Source organism: Schistocerca americana, chromosome 7 (genome assembly GCF_021461395.2).
Source record: "Schistocerca americana isolate TAMUIC-IGC-003095 chromosome 7, iqSchAmer2.1, whole genome shotgun sequence".
In the NCBI taxonomy this organism is placed as follows: domain Eukaryota; kingdom Metazoa; phylum Arthropoda; class Insecta; order Orthoptera; family Acrididae; genus Schistocerca; species Schistocerca americana.
Genome location: NC_060125.1, coordinates 495,243,169 through 495,261,295, shown reverse-complemented (window position 1 = coordinate 495,261,295; position 18,127 = coordinate 495,243,169).

Sequence of the window (18,127 nt, the reverse complement as noted above, 5' to 3'; positions counted from 1 at the left end):
ATTGGAAACTATCCCGCTCGCAAGCGGAATAATAAAATGGCCGAAGGGTTATTGACGTGTAAAATGCATTTGATCTTTCTTTATATATACATGTTTCAAAAACATTCCCGGAATATAAAACTTCTCTCCACAATGAGATCTTAGCAAATTTCAGTAGTATCACGACGCACTGTCGACATGGACTGTTAGGGAAATTAAAAATGTAGAAGTGAAGTAAGAAGCCAACCCAGACTCAGATGACTTCTTCAGATGAGTAAAGGTTAGACTCCTTCGCGTAAATAAGTAAAAACTTTCTCCGAATACCACTGTAAAATCTACCCTGAAAAGCAGTGGCAAAATAAAGCAATTTCTCGAGAGGTGTTACAAGAAAGAAAAACGGAGACCTGGCAGGATAAACGGAATAATAGCGAACACACAAGAATATAATTAGTCTATTTACGAACCGGGCGTAAACTTTCGTAAGGAACTGAAAACTATGATAAGGCACTGTTAATAAAACTCTTTTGGTCTGTTGACCGGATTGTCAGTATAAAAAATTGTCAGTTCAGCATAAAGCCCCGAGGAAGGCAGCTTGCAATAGTGGCCGACACGTCGGACAATTTTACATATTGGCAAAGAGGTCAACGGCCCAGAAGAAATTTATTGACAGTGATAACGGGCGCGAAGGCCTACGCTTACATTTACGATAAGGCAGTCGACCAAGAGCAATGGCGTATAAAACTAAATACACACACGCAACGAAGCATAAACTCTCGGAGTACAAGGAAGTGAGGCATCAGACTGTAGCCAAGTCCCGTAAAACCAGAAGAATCAAAGTCATAGAAGATATCAGACCATCGAAGAGAACTGGAAAGGAAGACTAGTAAGAACCTTTACACGACATTCAGGCAGCACGTAAAAGTCTGTCAACAACAAAGCTTGTACTTCAGGGCGACGACGGGATACTGGCAGTAAAAAATAAGCAAAACAGTGAGATCCTACCCGAGTATTCCGAGAAGCTTATTAACTGCCAAGAACCCAGGGAAAAGTGGCCAAGAAAGGTCACGGAGTTATTGTTAAAATCAAGAGAGTGTCATGGAATGAAAAATCAACAACAACTGGGAATGACTCGATCACAGTGTAAACGCTGAGAAGTGGAGAAGAAATCACCATTAATGTCCTAGGTCAGTAGGTGGAAAAAATCAGGGAAATGGGAATAATTCATAGTGAATTGAAACACACATTGATTACCGTCTGTGCAAAAGGGGAGATTGAAATACGAGTAATATTCACAATTACCGTGCCATCTCAGAGAAACCAGTGTCCTGACTTGCTACAGGTATGAGCCATTCTTCCAGCACACACGAAAGCCACTGAAACCAGCTAACAATTCACGAAGGCAGATCCAAATAAACATATCAAGATGTTAAGCCTGCAGGAATAACTCAGGATGACTTAGTCTGCACGACATCAACCCTATGTGGGCATGTTCATACAGAGTGCAAGTGTGGATGTGAGCTGTTGCCTTGACACTGTCTATATTCACGAACTGCACACGCTGATTCATTTTCGTTTATTTTACTGACCGAAGGAATTATGTGGAAGCACGTTTTAGTAAGGCACACCTGCAAGTGAAGTAATAACGTATTATTAATGTATTTATTTCTGTCGCTTTAAAAGATTCTTGTGGAATAGTTCTGATGATTGAGGCTCCTTCCCTCCAATCACGCCTGCTTTAGTAGTTTTTAGTTGTGAATAGTGGTTGAGCGCATGTTTAAACACTGATCTCAGCGCCGACGATTTGATACCAATCATGGATAAAACCAAAATATAACGAAAGGATTACACTCTACTACTATGAAGGCGGCAAGCAATTTGACTTAAAATGTACTGCGTGATTATAAATGCAGTTCCATTTCATCGTAAGCTCACAAAGGATTTAAACGTCCCGCCATATACGTTCTTCACAGCAGTTATTGCTCCGCGACACAGCGACTCGTGTTAGACAAGTGAATACTTGATTAATGATTTCACGAGGGAAAAACTCGATACTACGCTCAATCTCAAGTGCCCCACGCGTTTAGCGACTGACAGGACTGACATGTTCACTCTCTCGTGCATATCATACGGCCACGTCACGTCCCTTCGGTCAGCAAATGAGTTTGTTTGTAGGAAGACAGGTATCTACATGAACAGTGTGATGTCTCGATCTCCACATAGTGTCAGCATGGAGTCTACTGTTGCTGCTTTCCTTTACGTGGTAGCAAAGTGAGGCACCCCGACAGCTGTACGTCCTACGACAATGCCTGACATAGGAGTAGTACCATGTCGTCTTTTCAGAGGAGTGCACTATGATGAGAAAGCATTTGTGGAGTCTCCGAGGAGAATGAACGTTGCCATATTGCATTCATCAATTCGAGGACAACATCTGGAACAATGGTATAGGCTACCACTGAGTACACAACACGATTATTTTTAGACAGTTCCTGCTGGTAATCTGTACTGAACGAGTTAGATTACTGACGTATTACGACCAGTGTTGGTACCCCATATTTCAGTTCCTCATGAAGTTAATTTTCAGCAATATCACGGAAGACCATGTGTTACTCGGGCACTCCTGGCATACCTCGGAACGGACGATGCTCGAATGTTACCGTGGCAGCACATTAATCAAATATCTCACCCAACCTGTCATCGGTACGCATGCGACGGCATGCCCTACCAATGTGTTCCAAAATGCCGCGCATAGCAACTGAAATTTTCCCTGCCTCTTAATTCAGGTTCTGATAGAGATAGAAAGGTAGAGTCAAGTGTTTTGGATACCCTTTGGGGTAGGGATCATTTGTATTTGCCGAAAAAGGATCGTCCTACGTTAACTGTCCAGCAGTACTGGCTCAAAGTTTGAATATTACACAGTTTCCCCAGCTTAAACAAATCGAGAAAATCATTTAGTTGCTTTTGCATTACATGTGGTATACGGTGCGCCTTAACCCCGTAAGTGGGCATGACGAATGTACCCGTCGACGATCTGCTTACTCATAGTGGGTTGGACGGACATATCCGTCCGCTGCGTTCTGTGGCTAGTAGCTAGTGAGAATGACGAGTTATCGGCCTGCTGTTGAGACTGTGATATCAGTAACTCCGTTCATTATATAGCAGCTCTCTCAGGTAGCGTTTTCTGGGCAAGTTAAAACATTTTCCACTCAAGCACGCGTCGATATTATGCGTCATGTGACGAGGCCTCTAATGTGCGACTTGTTTCTATTTGCCGCTGCGTTAGTGAATGATCTTTTGCAATGGCGAAAAGAAGTCGTTTATCAGATTCGGAGAAAGAGCAGCTGCTTTTAGAAAGCGACGATAATTTCACTGATGGTTCTGAAAGTTTTCAAGATACAGATGTTGAGGCTAGAAACATCTGTCGACGAGACACTTCTGCAACAAGTCGTACCTAGAGCATTTGTGCGTGCTAGTTCAATTCGTAATAAATATTTTTTCAGTGGCAGTAGTGGTATAGTTTTGCCTCTAGGACAGTATGATGTGATGAGCTGTTTTATTTGTTTTGTGGATGATGCTTTGTGCAAAGTAATAGCTGAACAGACGAACTTACGTACAACAGCTCATAGCTTCTCATCTCAACTTTGCACCACCTGCAGGATTCGCAGTTGGCAGGATACTACTAGCGATAAGATAAAAAACACTTATTGGAATGCTGATACTTCAAGGAATTCTTCACAGACCACAACATAAGATGTGCTTCTGAAAGGGAAAAGTCAGTTGACACAACTTTCTTTAGGAAAATGAAGAGTGAAAAGCGGTTGCATCTCTTATTGAATGCTGATACTTCAAGGAATTCTTCACGGACCAGAACATAAGATTTGCTTCTAAAGAGAAAAATCGGTTCACACCTTTCTTGTGGAAAATGAAGAGTGAAAGGCGGTTTCATCTCTTATTGAAATTCTTAGACTTTGCTGACAGTACCTCGAATGACTCGCTGGGTACTATCAGTAGAAAATTATTCAAAATTCACCCGATTATGGAGCATCTGTGGCGCAAATTCAGATCAGCATATATGCCAGAAAGGAACCTCACCGATCATGAATCGTTTTTGCTTTGGAAAGGACGGCTTGGATGGAGGTAGTCTATTCCATCAAAGAGCAGAAAATTCCGCATTAAATTTTACGACTTCTGTGAAAAAGGCTTCTGTAGATATGGAACTTTGCTTTCAGTGGAATGGACACTAATTATGACTGGGTGTTGCGTGATGTCCTTAGGTTACTTAGGTTTAAGTAGTTCTAAGTTCTAGGGGACTGATGACCATAGATGTTAAGTCCCATAGTGCTCAGAGCCATTTCATCCATTTTGAACCACTAATTATGGTAGCCACTTTCAAGAAGAAACAATAACCTTTTCAATTTTTTGGAGCTTCCAGTTGATCTACTTGGGGAATGTGACTATTTATCTTGAGAGCTGGTTCACCAGGCCATGTCTGGTAAAAAAAATAACCAGCAATTGCACCGCCGTTATCGGCACAATGCGGCAGGACAGGTAGGGGTTCCCTGACTTCGTAAGAAAAGGAAAAACTGAAGAAAGCAGAAAACGTAATAGAGAACAGAGGCAAACAGATAGTAATGAAATGGAAGGAAAAAAGAGACGTTGTTCCGGCCAGCAGTTTGCATGACGATAGGTTTTTAAATGTTAACTCGGAGAATGAAATCGTTCAAAAGCTACATGTCGTTGATTACAACAAGAACATGGAAGGCGTGGATAGGTACGATTCTCAGTCGCACACCTGCCAGATGTCGAGGCGGAGGCTGAATAAATATCAACAGAAGCTTTTCCGCCACTTGTTGCACATTGCATGCTGGTGACAAAGTAGAACGAGCTTTCTGATTAGTCTTGGCGAACAGTTGGCCATCAGCAGGACACCTACCTCGAACACTGAACGCAACACGCCTTACAGCCGGGAATTTTCCAGACCTTCTGCAGCCCACAGTGAAAAAAAGACCAACAAGAAGGTATGTGGAATGCACGAAAAAGATCTTTGCAAAGAGACTTCATGCTGTTGAGCAGAATGCGAAGTTTCCTTGTGTACAGCACCTTGTTTTAAAGTGTGTCACGCTGAAAACAACTTGCAATATTTCGGAAATAAATTTTTGTTAACTTCTGCAATATATTTTATTCATTCCCTCCAAGTAACAACTTAAGTTCGAAAACTGAAACACAAAGGAAATTTTTTATGTGTCAGAAAATTACACAGCATGACCGCGCCAAGGAGAGCTGGCTCAAATTACCCACTGAGCAGGAGGCGAGTGCACACGAAGTACCCATTTAACTGGTTAAGGGGCTTTTGGAGGCACTATTTAGTTTACGGGGGTTTCCGGAGTAAACACGAAAACACGTTTTTCACCATTGTTTAGCGAGCAGCGGCGGATAACCGCAGCAGCCTTCAATGGGGCACCGTGTCAAATGCTTTCCCAAAATCTAGAAATTTGGAATGTACATGTTGCCCTTCGTCCATTGTTCTCAGTATATCATGTGAGAAAAGGGTGTGCTGAGTTTCGAATGAGCAATGCTTTCTAAAACAATGCTGATTCCTTCTTAGTTCTTGTACATACACTGAAGTCCAAATTTAAAGCAACAAACCGCTATTTCCGCGTCACGTGTCTAATTCGCGATATAATCATAAAAACTGTCCACAGATGTCATTACGATCGTGTTCTGCGTGGAAGATGGCATTCCGGTCAACGGACAACCATGCCAGTAATGACGTGAAACTATCAGTCGTGGTAGTGTATGCCGGGTAGTCCCACGATCAGAATCACTGTGTAAACAGTCACAGACGGTGCAGTGTGGCACAAAGAAGTCGCCTACAGACTCTCTGCTGTGGAGGTCCAAAGGAAGAATGGAAGCAGGAGAGTAGCAAACTGATGTTGCCCTATGGCTTCATGTGAATCGTTGCGTTTGTTGCTTACTGCGCTGCAACTGGCATCTGACCTCGCAGCTTTCCGTGGACGTGTCATATCCAGGCAAACGGTGTACAGAAGACTTCAGCAGAGTATCATTTATTGCTGTAAACCTGCTCCCTGTTTACTGCTGGCGTGACTTCAGAGAGCGGAACGTGGAGGGTGGAGCAGTCAACATGCAGCTTAAGTGGTCGAACGGTGGGGCAATGTTTTTTTCACAAATGAATTTCATTTGCTGTGGAGAGTGAATATCGACGGATTTGCATCGGGAACGCACGTGGAACACTATAACCCAGCACATTTTGGAGCGAGACCAATATCGAAGGGAATCATTAATGGTGTGAGCAGGGATTATGATGGCCACTCGAAAACCTCTTCATCAAATTGTACAGGTGAATCATGAAAATTTAACTGCTGTGGGGTAGCGTGAAGAGATCTTGGGATCACATGCGCGGTTGTGGCGAAATGCTGTGTGTACAGACTTCTTCTTGATGGACGACAATGCTCAACCTCATAGAGCACAGGCTGTTGATATTTTTTATTTTTTTGGAAACGACAGGTAATGCAGGCATGGTGCGGCCTGCTCGCTATCCTGATTTGAATCCCATCTGGGACACACTAGGTAGACGGGTTGCATGACGTCAGCATCCACCAACCTTTCTCCAAGATTTGTGAGCAACCATCGGGCCACATCACTTTGCCTTACAATCCAGTATCTGATTTCGGAATCTATGCTTCATCATGATGTAGTCTACTGCTATCTTCCCGTGTATCCCAGCCTTTCCAAAGTATACCTTCTTCTCTTGTAATCCCTTAACAATCTATACGCTGTTAGTAGCTGAAATTTACTGCAGAACTCAATTAATATTTCTCCTCTCTCATTCCTAGTACGAAACTCCACATTCTCCCGTAGCTATTTCTGTCTCAATTCCCCTACAAACGCATTTCAATTCCCCAAGTCTGTTAGATTATTATCTCCCTTTACGTACTGAATTACACATTTCATATCCTCAAACACTTTCTCTGTCTCTTCGTCTTCTGCTAGCTATCGAGGAACGTTCACCTGAATTACTGTTTTCGGTGTTGGTTCTGTCGATTCTGATGAGAACAACCATATCACTCAACTATTCACAGTACTTCACTCCCTGCCCTGTCATCTTGTTCATAACGAATCGCACTCACGCTATACCATTCCGTGATGCTGTTTATATCAACTGCATTCATTCGAGCACAAATCATTGTCTTCTTATCATTTCACTTCACTAGCCCCCACTATATCTGGAATGGACCTTACTATTTTCCTTCTCAGGTTTTCCATCTTCCCGAGCACGTTAAAACTTCTGAAATACCACATCCCGGCTAATGGAACGTTATCCTCTTTCGTCGGTTATTCAATCTTTTTCTCGCCCCCCCCCCCCCCCACCCTTTTAAAATCTCCTGTAAAAGATGAGAATGGGGAACTGATTCGGAATCTTTTATCAATGGAGAGGTCATCATGAGACTTGGTCAGTTGCAGGGCGTATTTCCTGTGGATGTATAAATTCTGTCTTTAATGCGGTGGTTTCCATTGCCTTCTGCGTCCTCATGCCGTTGATCATAGCTGAAGCTTCCTCCTTTAGGGGAAGCTTCCCACCCCAATGGCGACAGAGTGCCCTGAACCTCTGTCTGCTCCTCAGTCCTCTTTGAGAACGCTGATAGCAGAATGAAGGCTTCTTATTCCAGAGGTCTTCGGCAGCCATTGCTACAGGCATTTATCAAGAAATTCTGTCTTAGCGTTTCCAAAAATCTTTATCCGTTATCGACGGCTTTTGAATACCAGAACGGAGCCGCGTTCCCAAGACGACTATACATAGTAAACCTACTGAAATTTTTACAATCTCTTCCTATGACCCCGATCTCGAGCAACCTTTAAAAGTTAATGATGTAACTATCCTTTTCCCAGATACACAGGTTCTAATTTTCCCTATTTATACATGTAAAATCCGCTGTGAGTCGAAAACATGTTTTATAAAGTGACGTAGCACGGAAAAATAATTTTAAAGTGCCTATGTTATCATCAGAATGGTTCTGGGAAACCCATGCTATAATACGGAAGCACATGGATTTTTTTGCGCAAGTAATATCTTGTCTTTGCTGTAAAGTTAGTTTTGCGATATTTGCATTTCACGTAAGTAGAGTATCAAAATTTTACTGACCCATGAAGGTCGTTTCATATGAGTGATATCCCCCACTGTAGGAGGGAAAGGATGGTAAGGAGAAAAGATGCTCCCATCGGAGCACAAGAAAAGGTGAATATGCTCGTATTTTAAAAGCTCTTACTGAAAGATACGGATCCAGTTGCCTCATTCTGCCTTTCTCAGCACCTCTATAAAAATTCTGCTTTGCGAACATGCTTTTTTTATGCTGACAGAGTAGGTGACAGTGGCAGTGGCATAGACACGGAAAAGTAATGTAAATGCCGTGTGACTAGGGTCTCGCGTAGGGTAGACCGTTCGCTGGGTGAAAGTCTTCTGATTTGACGCCACTTCGGCGACTTTGCGAATCGTTGGGGATGAAATGTTGATGATAAGGACAACACAACACCCAGTCTCTGAACGGAGAAAATCTGAAACACAGCCGGGAACCGAACCCCGGCCCTTAGGATTGACATTCTGTCGTGTTGACCACTCAGCTACCAGGGGCGGACACGGAAAAGTAATAATTACTGGAAGATAGTTGACAGTGCCTGTAGTATAGAAGATGCGCAGGGTGGTCGTAAAGGCTTGGGAGCCTTGTCACGGTTCGCGCGGCCTCCCTCTACCGGAGGCTCGAGTCCTCCCTTGACCATGGATGTTTGTTGTCCTTAGTGTAAGCTAGTGTAAGTTAGATTAAGTAGTGTGTAAGTCTAGGGTTGATGACCTCAGCAGTTTCGTCACACAGATAGTTATCACAAATTTCAAAAAATTTGTGGTATAGAAAGAGCGAAGCAGGCAATGGCAGTGTGACTGAAAGAGAGGGACACAGCGGCGGTGGAACATAGTTGACAGTGACAGGACAGTTCAATCCAAGATCTTAAGCAAGCTTACAAGTGAGAGAGGAATATAGAGGAGGAGGACATGGAGACAGCTGAGAGTCCGTGATAATTAGATACAGAGCAGTGACAGCGAGGAACAGAGAGACAATGACAGTGCGAAGAGACAGCACCAGCGGGAGGAAATGAATGACACAGTAGCAGTACGAGAGACCAAGAGGGAGACATTCACTGTGGGAGCAGACAGAAGTAGCAGAACAGAACGAAAAAGACTGTGGCTGTGAGGTAGGAGATAACGACAGACACAAGGAGTTAATGACAATGAGTTGGGCTGAATGAGTGCGATTAAGCAATAGAGAGTGGATGGGATCTGAGCCACTTGTGGACTAGTGTGTGTCAGCGAGTTGCAATTAGAGGATACTGTGGGAGCGAGAGGTGAACTACATGTTAATATGAGCGCGAATATGTTGGCATGTCAAAATTTTAGGGGACGTTTCTGAAGGTGCTGAAGAAAGTAGAGTGAGGCTGCTGGTATCCTACATTTCAGTAAGAGTCTTTTCGATTGGTGCATAATCGCAGTTTTTGTGCTCCGATAAGAGCATTTTTCCAATGGTCTGGACATGGGTTGACTCGAGACTGGCACTGTGATCAATGATCTCTGGCATAGGACTAGGGATCTGAGGAGTGAAGTATCTGTCGTCCTAGCCTAGTTCACCTCGTTTCCTAGTTGGGTGAGTGTGATTGTTGCTGCTCTGTGCACTAAATTTAATTCGCTATCGCCTACGAATTTAATGAAGTATATTTTCTTTCGCTACGCACGGCAACTAAAATTTCGTCAATTTATATCCTTCCTTTTTCTCCATTACTAATCTTTCATCCCCTGGCGCCTTAGGTGGACGGGAACGGGAAGGGGGGGGGGGGAAGTGAGGAGGGGAGTGTGTTGGAGGATTCAGCAACCCCCTCTTCAACCACCTGAACATGTCCTACCGTAGATGGTGAAACAAAAACAAAACAAAGAAACATAAGAAATACGAACTAAACATATTTTAAAATCCGAAGTTAGTCAGAGAATGTAAGTAATATAATGCTGTCTTGATGAACTGTTTAAGGATGGTGATAAAATGTGGGTCGACAGTACAGTTAAAACCATTTGAGAAACATTTTAAAATCACAAAACTCTTGAAAAATAACACTTGACGAAGAAACACTGAACATAAAACTGACTATAAATAACGGAGCACTAAACACTTTTACTGAGACTGGAGAAGGACCAGCCCTGGGACGTTAGATTGTAGGGGAATGAGATGAGGGTTACAGAGGGAGAATGGAGAATTGTGGTGATGAAGAATGAGGACTGGTATGAAGTAAGTGATTAGATAGAGCTGGTTGTGGGGAATAGGAAGGAAGGGGTAGCTGGTACTAGGATCTATAAATGTGAGAGAAAAAGGGCGACACAGAGCTCATTGGTGTCAGGAGGGACAGGGGGGACAATAGGATTGTTGGATATGTTTACAAAAGTTCTCAGTTATTCAGGGGTGTTCAGTGTGTGCAAGGGGAGATGGGAGGTTAATGGGTTGGTGAAGGATTCTTGTGGGGGAAGCAAGTGGAAGTGGAAAGGGTCTTGAGAGACTAGTAGAAGTTAAGAGGGGCAGAGATCCATGCAACATCTGCACAGCAGACGAAGGGGTTGATCAGGGACTTGCATGTGTTAAGAGTAATGGAATGGTGTAGTTATCACATTCGGTCGGTTAGTAATTGTAGTATTTTTAGTCTACTGTGCGCATCCTGTTGGATAATTAATAGGTGAGGATTTAACATTAGCTGTCGGTCGAAGGTTAACCTGAGGTACTTTAGTGTGTAGTTGGATGGGACGGCCATTGGTAACACTAGGAGGTAAAGTGATTGAGGTGGGTTTGGATGGTTTGGATTTCTGGAGCGTAGAACAGAGGGCGAGGAAAGCAGTGTCGTCAGCATATTGAAGAAGGTGGGGGGGATGAGGTGGTTCGGGCATATCGGCAATGTATAAGAGATAAGCGAGAGACGAGAGAACGGAACCTTGGGGCACTCCGGTTATCCAACGTGGTATTGTAAAATTAATGACCAGCGGTGTACATTCGTAATTTGAATCCGTAGACGAAAGCTATGTCTAACCGTGTGTTAACATTCTGAATGAACCGTATTTATGACACCTCTTTATCAGCGATGCTGAGAACAGCAAGTGTGCGCCGAGTGTAGGATGGAATTAGCAAATTTGGGGTTCCCTTTAAGAGGTGCAGCAGGTGCGGCGTGGTGAGGCGTAAAATGGATGGTGGCTGGCGCCGCCTGGCGGGTACATTAATTCGCCAGCCTCGCCGCCCTGGACAGCGCCACACCAGCCCTGCACACGGATAGCAGCCCCCGGGCGGAACATCCATCGGCCGCCGCCCACCCTGGTGCAGCGGAGCGCGTCACAAAGGCCGCTGCTTTTAATTACTCGTCGCGTCGCTGGCCGAAAGCCCGTGGCGCAAGGGTACTCGTGCAAAAAACTACAAGGCTCCAATCAAGTGGCGCCGGACACTGTGCTCAACGTACACTCTTATCGCAGCGGCTACGGCAGTCCTCGTATATGGGGCTGAAATCAGTTTTTGCCAACGCAATACATCAAAGAAGTGTCAGTCATAATTCATCATCATTAGACATTTGACATGCGGTGTTGGGCAGTGCTGGATAGGACCGTCGCCACATTTATCCATGCTCCTCGGCCTTCACATTTAGGTATTTAAGATGCTAAGTCATTTTCCCTCCCTACCCTCGTTAGGTCGTTACCTTGGTCCATCGGAAATCGTCAGAGACTTTTCTCTATTTCCCATCCACTTGCTTGGTGACACGTCTCGGCAACTGAGATTTCGTTTTCGTTACTGTCGTCATTGCATCCTCCATTCGTGTTTCCCACAACCGTGTAACTCTTTTTGTGCTATCCTGGAAACTGCGAAATGTCCATTGCTCGCTGAGAAACTCTGAGTATCTGTATGGTTTTCGCATTACAAGTCTGTTTACTTACTTAGCGTACGACAAAACAAACTGAACTGCAACTAAGAAACATGAAACACGCAAGTCTCCAAAATGAAAAGAACTACAACTCTAAATCTACAAATTAATATCCAAATTTTCAGTCCACTCAAGGGCTGCTCAGGCCACTTCCAAGAGATCTTGAAGGTTCCCAGGTTAATCGTGTCTACCACAGCTAGTTACAATGTAATTGATGGTCTGATAATTACTGCCATAGCCATATTTGAAAGGTGAAGCCTTTCCCCATGGATGGAGGCTTTCTGCAAAGATGCAGTGGCCTAAACGAATCCAGGGTAGCAGAATTTCTCAACTTCGCCTACTTTGTGATCACCAATTTAGACGTTAACGTTATCTTTAGTTTAGTTTCTGCTACTTCCCATTACTTTTCAATTTTTTCGATTTACTCTCAGTCCATATTCCACACTCACTAGTGACTTGGCCATTCAGTTCAATAGATCTCGTAAATCTTTGACGGCGGTCAGCAGTATCAGCGAACCCTATCACTGATATTCTTACTAGATGAATTTAATCCCATTCCTGAAACCTTCTTTTATACATGTCATTGTTACTTCAATTAATAAATTGAGGAGTAAGGGCGAAAAACTGCATCCCCATCTTACACTCGTTTTGATCCGAGCACTTCGTTCCTGGTTTGCAGTCTTATTGTTCCCTCTTGGTTCTTACATATACTGTGCATCACCCGTGTTTCAGTGTAGCTTACTCCTAAATTTCTCTAAAATTCGAACATCTTGCACCAAATAGCACCGTCGATCATTTTTACAAATCTCATGTGCGTTCCTCGACTTTTCTTCAGTCTTGCTTGCATTATCAATCGCAAACTCAGAGTTGACTCTCTGGTGCCTTCACGTTTCCTAACGCCAACTTGATCTCCTTCTAACAGATGCTCAATTTAGTTTTATATTCTTCTGTATATCATTCTTGCCAGTGGCTTGGGTACTAATGCTGTTAATCTATCTATGGAAGTGTGTAGATCATTTCTGTCTGAAAATCTGATGGTATATCGTCAGTCTCACAGATTCTACACACCAACTTGAACAGTCGTTTGGTTGCCATTGCCCCAATGATATTACAAATTGACATAAAATCTTATCCATCCCTTCCGCTTTATTTGATCCGTAGTCTACCATCGTTCTTTTAAGTTGTGTATTTAATACTGGATCCCCTTTCTCTTCCTCATCAGTGCCTCTTGCTTCTTCTCTCAAGTCATTAGACAACTCCTCCCTGTCATTGATGCCTTCAATGTACTCTCTCTACCTGACTGCTCTCTTCTTTACATATAATTATGGAATTCCCATTCCATTCTAAATGGTACCCCCTTGCTTTCAGTTTTCTTACTTTTCTGTATGCTGGACAGGTCTTCCCGACAATCGTATCTTCTTCTGTTTCTTCAAATATTTTCTGAAGCCTTTTCGCCTTATCTTCCGTGCACACTAAATTCATTTCATTCATAAATGATTTATATTGCTGTATTCCTATCTTATTCGGATTACTTTCTTACTTCCTTCTTTCGATGATCATTTTAGGTATTGCTTCTGTTACCCATTGTGTTTTCGCAATTAACTTCCTTCTACCTGAGGCTGATTGTCCCACATCTCTGATTGCCCTTTCCAGAGATGTACAGTTCCCCTCATTTAAACCGCCTACTGCAACACTCCATATCACAGTGTCCACATCCTTTGCGATCTTCGAAAGCTTTTCATCATTTCTCAGTACTGCAGTATACCACACTGATACTTCCGTACGATTCCCCCTACTTTTATCCACTCTTCATTGTTATTAAATTTTGACCTCAGTCCATATCTGTTCCTGGATACACCTTACAATCCAATACCTAATTTACAGAGATCAGATACTGGATTATAAGTTGCACGCAGGATGTGGGCTCATGTCATAATTCAATAATGATGAGGAGTGGACTGAAGTTTAGTAGAATCGTATGGAATCATCAATGTGGAAGATTGCGGTATACTGTAGTACCGTGGAATGATGTCAGATAATGATGTAATACAGGTGGAATTTTGAAGTGTCTCCTGGTCTTTGCAGAGTACACCTCCAACAGCTGAGATTCTTGAACGGAGTATTCACTTTTACCGTCTGAAATTTACTGGAAATTCATTGATTCTTTCTTCTCTCTGCCTAGCCCTTTACTTTGTTACTTCCTCTACATCAGCTTACCAGTCCCCCATAAATATTACTCACCTCCCCTTACATACTGAATTACCTGTCAATATCCTCCAATGCTTTCTCCGTTCTTCATCTACTGTTTGCGACGACTGCATGTGAACTTGAACTATCGTTGTCGGCGTTGGTTTGCTGTCGAATCTCATGACCATTGCTCTATGACTTAACCGTTCACAGTAGGTCCCTCTTTGCCCTACTCTCCTCCTAATAACTAATTCTAGTCCCGTTTTACTATTTATGTCAACTTTCGGTATTGCCCTATATTCGTCTGACCGGATATAATCTTTTATCCATATAAAACTGTCCCTGCCTATATTGTTATGATCGGGTCGAGTTGTTATCAGCATTTCTAGCGGAGAGCGATGGTGAGTGATCCTGTAGGTCGCCGGAGCGCAGATGAAACTACATTCCACTGAAAATCATTTATTGGGAGGGGTCTTAGAATCACTCCTCTTTTTCGCGGCACTGCCCGGCAGCGACTGTGCTGGCTGGGTCCGCGCTGCTTGAGAGCGAAAGGAGGCACTTCAGTTGTCCTGTCAGGAACTTGCTGAGCACAGGTCCTGCGTTGCAACCCCGTCGCAGGGGGATGGTGCGGTCGTGTTTGCCCGCAGCCTCGAGTAGCTGTGGACGTTCATGAGAGACTCAGTGGTCTCGGAGGGTGAAGCTGCCCTTAGGTCTGGCCCCATAAACCTGCTTGCTCCTCTTGTCACTTGTTGAGATGGCGTATGGGCGGAAGATCCAGCAGCCGCACAAAAGGCAGGCGAGCATACAGTCAGTAAGGAGGCGCTGTCACTGCCCCAGTAGCAGCGACACAAGTTGACAACTTGAAGATCAGTTCTCCATCTACACAAGGTTGGATAGTCCCCATCCTCAGTCTGTCACCGTTGTGATTGGCTGGAATGCGACTTGCTGATCGAAAGTCCACCCCACGATCGTACGTCTGTGGATTTTGTGGATGGACTCCAAGTTGGTGTTAGCTTATAGATAGTTGTTCAACTCACCAGAAGATTCTTCAACTTAATAGAGCCGGTCCCTCCATCGCTATGGAATGGCCTAGTGCTGAGAATGAGTTTAAAGAAGGCAGACGTTTGATAGTGAGCAATGACGTGATCCCCAAAAATATTGACGTAATTTGCTCTCGTTTTCTTTGCCTGTAGCGCTCTCGGTTGCTCCAGTGTTTAACTTCAGGGTTTCAGAACATTCCTCCATGCATCTTTGTTCCGCACTGTTGTCCAAGTTCTGAATCAGTTATTCGTGGCTTACCTCTGACATAGGCTGATGAAATGAAAGGGCTCATTGCTTGCTTGTACTTCGGGGCCACCCTGTTGACATTCAGCTAAGACACCGTTGCATAATAGCCGGTGGAAACATCCTCTACTTACTTACTATTATAGTGTGTACCAGTATCTAGACTGAGCCTTTCCATGTACCTTTCCAGATATTCCAGCTTTCCTACCGAACCGTGCGAGTGTGCATATCGACGGTCACGACAATCGCATATCCTTGTTTAGATAATTCTGTCTTCTCCGGTCGTCTGATAGAGGGCATGACCGGAGAAGACGATTTAAGAGGTTCCGTCACCAAGGGGAGGGAAACTGGAGACTGCAGTGACTATGGACCCTCTTTCCTAGTGGCAGCTGGCTAATCGGAACACCCGGAATCGATGTCGCCTGTGGTTGAGGCGGATTTAGCTCAGGGTTGGTGTTAATATTCAGGTGGTACTGGTAATATGCAATGGTATCTCAGAAAGAAAGGTAGCCTGGACTTGTTAATGATGGTCAACTTCTCTAACGAATGTCACCAAGAAAACAATACATGGTGAGCAATTTCTATATTTTGTACTCCAAATGTTGTCGAAGGCGATAAACGAGACGTCAGCACATGCATTGATCAAGCTGGTAGATGCATGCAAATCTCCAGGTATCTATGTACTCTTCGTACAGATGCTCAGAAACCAGAGGGACGGTCATTGTGACTGCCAAGCAGTTGGATGATTAATTTCCGTTGGGATGGGCAATCGTCCAGTACAAACATTGACAATATTGAATCTTCTCAAGCAACACACACGTCCACTTCTGCAGTCACACAACCAGCATACTGGCTAGTTCATCATTTAGCCGGTCAGAAGGCACTGCAAGTGCCGTCATTGTGACTTGTCCCCATGGACGTGGGTAAGAGCCAACAGGACAGAATCTTTCTTTGTGCCTGCCAGTCACACAAGGCCAGGCTGTCGCTTCTGCCAGCTGATGGCCATGGACACTGAGAGACAAGCAGGTATGGCTTGAACGTATACTTCTAAATGCAGTTTCACCCCAAGATAAATTACCCAGAAAAAAAAATCCACTTTACCCAGTACAAAACTACAATGTTGTACATACAACTAGAATATCTCTAGCAAATTCTATATTTCTTCCTTTTACACAAATTATTTTTGGAGACAGGAGACATAGGCCATACACAAGTTTTGATAACGCTGAAATACAGTTACATTATGAAAATCCTGTACAACACTATGGTATGGGCTATATTCTAATTATTCTCTCAGCAGATAAAAAACATCTGATTATATAAGCTTAATATCTGTTACATCCTGCATCACAGGACTAGAATATTATATTCGTTTTTGACTCATGACGGGGTGCGAAGAACATGCTCTACCTGTGTAAGCGGATGCCCCTCACTTTCGAAATCTCTTAAACTAGCCAGATGCCTCATCACCTATGCTAGCAGCACAGAGGTGTGTATCGCTCTATAAATTTGGTAGTACAGCTGATTTTATTATGATGGTCATTTATCCCTCTGTGGGTGACGGATTCTAATTTGATTAAAAGGATCTCGCCACAGCGGAAAAAAAACGCCTGATTACTACTCCAGCGTACGAATCAAATCTGTGGTACTCTCGCTCTTGGTAGCATGTCGTTGTTATAAAATTGAATGATCAATTAATTAAGCTGGTCACGGAGTCCCTTTGCATAGTGAGTAAATTTTCCCTGCAGTTGGGTTACACTCGCCAAGTACCTCTAACGGAAATCGCTGGAGGGAAGGCGATGTTCTTTCTGAGGAACACTATTGAGAAAATTTTGATAACTTTCGGAAGTGGTGCGGCCACAGATCCCCAGAAGTCGGCAGAGGCCGCAAGTTTCGTGGTCACAATTGTGTCGATCGGATGGTTTTTGGCGCCAGATACTCTTAGTAGAATCGTTATGGTGGAGGAGAGTGCTTGTGGTTTCAAATGTCAGTGCATACAGGGCCGTGGACACATTTGCATGTGATTCTCAAACGTTGAAAATACGTTTCGTTAAGAAGAAGAATCATTGTGATGTGTCGGTGAGTGATTGAAGCTTTCTGTTTGGCTCGTGTAAATTGTTAAACAGTTAATATGGTAGGGCAGCGCAAGTTGTTTCCTGTCAAGAACAAGTGCTTTCTTCTTCTCCGATATTTTGTGTGTGAAGTTCGAAGTTTTTTCGCGATAAGCGGTTATGATCAGACTATTTACAAAGCGTTTTGTAAAGTGTTGACCAGATAATAGGATCACTTCAGCTATCGTTTTAGCTGTAGCCTGCCAACTTTGAGGGTTATTGTCGACTGGGGTACAAATCGTTCATACACACAAACAGAGAACGTGTGGGTGGGGCTGAAGGAAGTTTTGGCAGTTGGGAGGTCACTGTAGGATAGTTCAGAGCACCCTCCTATGCTAGAGCAATCGGTCTTCAAACTTAAGAGATGAATGTATACACACATCATCAGATAATGTGGATGTGGGGATGGTGTAAAGTGTGAACAGAGGACATTGGAGTGTGGAGGCAGCTGTAGGACAATCCAGCAGCAGGAAGTAATGTTTAAAAAACTTAAATAAAGTACATAAACAAAGACAAAACTGAAATCATTCCTCTGCAGCAGCTGAGCATGGGCTGAGGCATTGTCA